The sequence below is a fragment of the Misgurnus anguillicaudatus genome, chromosome 16, assembly GCF_027580225.2.
Source record: "Misgurnus anguillicaudatus chromosome 16, ASM2758022v2, whole genome shotgun sequence".
In the NCBI taxonomy this organism is placed as follows: domain Eukaryota; kingdom Metazoa; phylum Chordata; class Actinopteri; order Cypriniformes; family Cobitidae; genus Misgurnus; species Misgurnus anguillicaudatus.
Window position 1 is genome coordinate 21,580,654 of NC_073352.2, and position 6,000 is coordinate 21,586,653.

Here is a 6,000-nt window from a genome sequence, read left to right on the forward strand (position 1 = left end):
GGGCCATTTTATGATTAATTGATATACATTTCTTACATACTCTTCCTTTAATGTAAACTTATAGACTGTGAGCAATGCAATGCCATACTTTGATTTATTCCAATATTATTACTGTATGCTAGATTAATCAAGATGTTGTAAGTTTACATCAAAAAAAGAAAAAGTTTTAAAAACAATAGTGTTACGCGAGCTATCATAACTTTAAAAATAAAAGCATATTTAGTTTTACTCCATGTCAACAATCATGACTTTTTCTGTTTTTCCGTGCTTTCAATGCAGTTAGTATCCTTCATGCACCACAGACAGACGATTACTTAAAAAAGCATTTATATGTATGTTCAGCATGACATTTATCATGCATATGTTAAAAGCATCCTAATGGAATGAAATGGTGTGATGGCTCTTCATGGTTCTCAGCAGCTAGTGTGGGTTGTGTTCTCACCTACAGTAGAAGGTGGTGTATTTTCATTAGTGGAGATCACAGTTGAAGAGGCTCGCAAAGCCATAGCTCATTTACACAGGCATTAGACGTTAGACTCTAATGCAGTCCTGCGGTGTCATGCACACCCACAGACTGACATGCATACAAAACCTATACACATTTAAATGAGCCTTCTAAACGGCACAAACAATTTATGCTATATGGCATACAAATCTAACTCTTTCACTTGCACAGTTTTGATGATCTCTAATATGCCCGGCGCAATATTCAGTGGGTAATAAACAGTCCTAGCCTATAAGGTACAAGTACATTAAACTCAAGTAACTCACTTCAGCACCATGGATAGCTCCTCTCCGAGAAAACACTGCTATATATACAGCATAGTACATTTCAGACTGAATGCTTGAGAAAATGTTTCATCTCTGCAACATTTATTGCTTATGAAGAAGCAGTTTAACTTTAAATGAGATGGTGCAACTTTGACTCCAGTGCATATTTCTTAATAGTTTGACTTTTACCATGCAGAAAAAAGACAACATGCCCCAGTTGTGAGTAAATTGTCAGAATGGAACTTGTCATAAACTGATGTGCCTAAGTCAGTGGGGTTTATGTTTACTTTTTTACTCAAAAGCGTATACATGCCTTTAAGTAAAGCTGTCTGCTTACAGTAAATCAGTGGTTCTCAAACTTTTACCACACTTTTTTACCATTTTATTAGGGTGCATCCCTTTGCCCCCCACCCCAAAGAAAATTAATGACATAAAATAATCTCAACCAATTTGAACATATTTAATTATACAATATAGTGCTGTTGGTTAATAGCTTTAAAGACGCTAGCTTTAATAGCTGGCACAGAATTTGGGATGGTTTTCCAGACAGGGATTAGCTTAAGCCAGGACTAGGCCTTAGTTTAATTAGGAAATATAATAATTTAGGATCAGTTTCCCGGAGAGGGATCAGGTTATATAAGTCTTAGTTATATAAGGACATTTAAGTAGTTTTTACAAACATACCTTACAAAATAACAATACAGGTGTGCATCTTGAGACAAAAGAATGGCACTAATATATCTTAAGACAGTGGTTCTCAAACTGGGGGCCGCGAGATGGTGCCAGGGGGGCCCCAGTTTTATGACATTTAATAAAAAACATTCATTTATCATGAATTCTGTGTAATTAAACCTAAAAAAAATAAGGCTACTAACCAACCGCACTACTTTGTATAATTTAATTTTTTGTTAAAATTAAAATGTTAAATTTTAGAACAGTTTTTTGTCATAAATTTTCTTTTGGGGGGCCGCGATGGAATGCACCGTACACAAGGGGGGCCCCACGCAGAAAAAGTTTGAGAACCACTGTCTTAAAGCAACACCAAAGAGTTTTTTTTACCTTAGAATAACGTTTCCAAAAAAGTTTCAGTGGTTCATCCACTCAAAACAGGGTGAATGGCACTTTCACATTCGCTTTGCAGCCCTCTATCGGCCAAAACCGCACTTAAGAAGTTTCCAACCGTCGGGTAGGGGTCCTGTAGTTCGAGTGAAAACTACAAAAACTTCCTTTACGCCAGACCTACAATCCAATCAGAGCCAGCTATGCTGCAGTATTTACGACAGTGGTAATGAACAATTACGCTTCTAACCTGTAGGGGGAGCAAAGAGCAAAAACCCTTTAGTGTTGCTTTAAGATATGTAAATGCAAGAGGTTTTTAAATAAAGGCAGCTTAAACATGCATTTTACTCGGATAAGCCCTATCCAGAAAACCGCCCCATTATGATGAATGTATTTTAAAAAAATTTCATAAAACTGAGCATACCATCTTACGCCCTTAATGGGAGCCCGCCCCTAGTTTAAGAACCACTGCTTTAAAGCAACAGTAAGTTGATTGTACATAAGTACCGCAAAATGGTTTGTCTTGTTTTTATTTTTGTTCATTTAGGGATCATAATGGGTATCAGATGAAGCCATTTTCCTGATTTTCTGTTTACATTATAGCATTATGTAATGGCAAATCAATTATCACGTGTAATTGTTCAATAATAGTTTCCTGTATTGTGAAACTTTGCTTGCCCATTACCTTTTTACTGAACCATTCAGAATTACTTTGATTTTCAATTTCAGATTGATTGCATTTACCATACAGCAAATTGTACTCTGTCATTACCCTAATAATGCCTAATTGCATTTTAAATATGCGATAGATTATAAATTCATATAATGAGGTCTGGCAGTTCATTTGCGTCATATATCTTTGTCAAGGTAATTTGTGTTCGTAATAATACTTGAGCTTATGGGCCACTAAATTAAATGAAAATCGATTGGGCCAAAAACATAAATCAATCTAATATATTTTCTAATTACAGGTTGTCACCTTCTGCATTTCAGGTAGCTATTTGTCAAGTGGTTGTTAAAGTCCTGCTATGTGTGTGTGTGAAAATACAGGAACATTTGTGCGATAATCCACGCTTACATACTCAGCCGACATTATGGCTGAAATTATTCAAAAGGGAGCGATTGTGTGGGACCGCGTAGGCCGCTTAGCTTTTTGCGTGCGATACAGGTATGTCGCGCTTGTCCTCTCCGTGAGCCCTGAGCGAATGGATATAAGTGTAAATTGATTTCCCTCTGTTAATTGGTTGAATGTCTAACAGGCCAGAGATGCACTTCCTCTAAAGATCGTGAGATCACTTATCCATTTACACTTCGGGTTGCTCCACTGACCTGCTGTAATGTACAGGATATGCGCTCATGCGAGAGAACTAGAACTCACTCTCTTCACATAATCTGATTTGTGTAGCAGGATTGATTACAATGTAATGTCTGTTTCTCTGGGTTAATGTTTTAATGTAGCCAGCTCTTTGCCTGCGTCAGTCCTAGACAGACACTTGGCTATCGATTTATGCCATTTCTTGCCTAATTACTCGAGCAGAGCGCCGTACAGCAGGCTGTTCGGTAACCTTACCAAAACACACAACGCCAAGCTAGAAAATTACATCTATAATTGCGAGATTCAACTCTTCTCAGTTGTTGTCAGTGTGTGAGCCACGAGCTTTGCAATAATGAGGTTATTGGCTTCAGCAACACTGAGAAAAATTAAGATCAAGATTAAACTGTGTTGCTCTACACTACATCCCTGAGCTTTGTAAACGTGTACACATGTTGCTGTATTGAAAGGATTATGCAATAAAGATTTAAGAACCGTTAAATATTGGTTTGGTTTCTGTTTAGCTTTTTTGCCCATCTTTCAAGCATGTTTTCGAAAAGAAGGGTTTAGCGAGATAGCGGAGACATCTTTCATGCTCTCAATCCAAACTGAGAAACGGACCTAGTGGATTCAGAAAGAAAAGTTAATAGAGTCATTAAAAGATGGCGTGCTCGCATAGCCTTTAATATATTGTTTTCATGTGCTTGTGGTGCAACCTGCATTCTCCCATGCATACAATCTTGTTTAAAAAAAAACCTATCATACCTATCAACACATAAGATTGTCCTTCACATCTGAAGGCTTTTCTTCTGTTAGCTACTGCATAGACAAAAAAGTAACATAAGAAAGAACAAGGCAAAATATATATAGGTAAACTCAGCAACATGATAAGAGCAGCTAAAGAGCCTGACTGCACTGCCATCTAGTGGCCGTAGAAAAAACTGTTCAGAGTCATCTTGTGCACGAGGTCTTTTTTCTTGCTTTTCATATCATTTCCTTCAAACTTGCTTCTTACCTTCAAACTAATTCACATATTGAATGTGGTGTCTGCTGCAAGATGTTTCCTTAATGCACCAACCCTGCCTTTTCCTCTGCAGGACCCCTGTGATTCCCGAAAGCTGCGTGTTTCTTCCAACCCTCCTCATCCAGCTTCCTGTCGAAGGACACTCGAGAATGAAGAACATGGGTTAGAAGATAAAGAAAATACTATAGAGCAAAAAACAAAATGAGAGGGAGATGATTACCAGGTCCGAAACAGACGGTAAGGTGGTATGGTGGTGAAGTGACCGACAGGCTCTTGGTTCTCCTCAGATGCTGATAGATCCCCGAGCCCATGGCAGGCAAGATGCGTGATGCGTGTTTTCTGGCACCGTGTCACCATGGCCTTTTCTCTGTTCCTCTTTGGCAACCCTCAGAATCCTCCAGGATTAATCACAGCCCTGGTTGCGTGGCATCTGTCACCCCCAGCCTGGCCAACTGCACTGCATGACATGATTAAATGTCCCCAGGCATAGAGCTCACTCAGCGGAGAACAGCACTCCAGCCCAACCAACCTCTGATCATTCACTCAAGGCAGGTCTAGGAGATACAGATGTCCATTTCCAGAACCTAAAGAGGAACGAGGAGGAAAGACAGTGTTGGAAAGAAATTTCTGCATGCTGCATATTGTGTTTGAAGAACATACTGTTTTTTTAGTTTCTTAATTTGTGGCTTAAAGGCGGGGTGCATGATCTCTGAAAGCCAATGTTGACGTTTGAAATCACCTAAACAAACACGCCCCTACCCCAATAGAATCTGGACCTTCTTTTGATAGACCCGCCCCAAACATATGGCTACAAGTGTGTTTTGGTACTCGGCACGACTCCCTTTTCCAACTTGTTTTTCAAAAATCATGCACCCTGTCTTTAAAATTTCCTTGTCTTTCATGTTTTACTGTCTTTGCTCGTAATGTTTTCCATTTTGCCTGCATCTACTTAAATAAGTAATTGAATAGAATGCATGACACATCTTCAGAAAGCATTTAACAACTCAGACAAGGAAGTGAAATACGACTGGTAGGGCAACATCAACTGGTGTTAAAACACCTGACCATGCAACCCTCACACAGATTTAATATGGCTTGAAATGAACACTTCAACTGTTACAGAAACATTATTATTATACATTATTTTATGGTTTCAGTTCAAGCGTCTAAATGATGCAATTAGTACTAAATGAATACAAATGGATTTAATATGGTTTAATTATGCACAGTTTTAGTTTGAACTTTTTAGAGCATCTTCGCAAGCACAATAACTAGAAGCTCTGTGCCACCTAGAGCACATATATTCAATCATTCTCCTGCTTATGAGTGCAGAACCAGAGCACATATTAATAATTCAATGAGTTTAAGTTCGGTTAAAATGTGCATTATAATTGGGCCTAAGTGTATGTGCTCAACATTAAGTAGGTCTGCTAGCATTCATTTTCACTTGACATGTTTGATAAACTTGGTCTAGTTTCAGTTGTAAAGTATAAATAGCCACTTTTTTTCTTTAACACTTTATTATACATTCAGAATTAGCTATTAAAGGGAAAGTTACCCAAAATTCTTTCACCGTATACTCACCAGTATACTTCCCAGAACATAACGGAAGATATGTAGAGTGCAAAAACCAGTGCATCTGACCTGTTTTCTTGTAAATGAGCATTTTTATCAAGCTTTTGTGTTTAGGTTCCATCATTTTAATTTAATGGCAATGAAACGGTCAGTAATTAGTCATTCACTGCAAAACCCTCTAAGTGCTTTTTTGGCAATAATCTCTACTTCTAAAAAATAACTTTATTATCAGTGGTGTATAAAGAACTTACATAATGAA

The 6,000-nt window shown here is 38.0% G+C and overlaps 1 long non-coding RNA gene across 1 annotated transcript in view; it reads left to right on the forward strand.

Moving 5' to 3' along the window:
- The window catches only part of LOC141350124 (uncharacterized), a 148,616-nt gene extending 143,588 nt beyond the window's left edge, over positions 1-5,028 (forward strand). Inside the window, exon 3 of the long non-coding RNA XR_012358110.1 lies at positions 4,240-5,028. This is a non-coding gene — a long non-coding RNA (uncharacterized lncRNA). The remainder of the gene's footprint in view (positions 1-4,239) is intronic.
- The last annotated feature ends 972 nt before the right edge of the window (positions 5,029-6,000 follow it).